The sequence below is a fragment of the Alligator sinensis genome, unplaced genomic scaffold, assembly GCF_000455745.1.
Source record: "Alligator sinensis unplaced genomic scaffold, ASM45574v1 scaffold262_1, whole genome shotgun sequence".
Taxonomy (NCBI): domain Eukaryota; kingdom Metazoa; phylum Chordata; order Crocodylia; family Alligatoridae; genus Alligator; species Alligator sinensis.
The window spans coordinates 2,339,072-2,339,740 of record NW_005841904.1 but is presented as its reverse complement, the minus strand read 5'-3'; positions in this window follow the sequence as shown (position 1 = coordinate 2,339,740).

Below are 669 nucleotides of genomic sequence, written 5' to 3'. Positions count from 1 at the left end.
CTGGAGAAGGGCCAATGTGGTGCCCATTTTCAAGAAAGGGAGAAGGGATGAGCCGGGTAACTTTAGACCAGTCAGTCTTACCTCTATTCCTGGGAAAATGCTAGAGAAAATAATCAAAGAACACATTTGTGCAGGTCCAGCAGGGGAAACGATACTGAGGGGAAACCAGCACGGGTTTGTCACAGGTAGATCCTGCCTGAAAAACCTTGTAGCCTTCTATGACCAGGTCACGCACTGCCTGGATGCGGGAGCCAAGGCTGATATCATCTTCCTGGACTTTAGGAAGGCCTTTGACACAGTTTTGTACCCCATCCTCATTGGGAAAGTAGCAGACTGCGGAGTGGATGCCTACACAGTCAGGTGGGTGGCCAACTGGCTTAGGGACCGCACCCAGAGAGTGGTGGTGAATGGTTCCTTCTCAGCCTGGAGGGAGGTGGGCAATAGAGTCCTTCAGGGTTTGGTCCTCAGACTGATATTATTCAATATCTTCATCAGCGATTTGGACGAGGGCATGGAGAACACCCTCTCCAAGTTCGCTGATGATACCAAGTTATGGGGCAAAGTTAGTACACCAGAGGGCAGGGAGCAGATTCAGGCTGACCTGGACAGGTTGGATCAATGGGCGGAGAGAAATAGGATGCAATTTAATAAAGATAAATGTAAGGTACT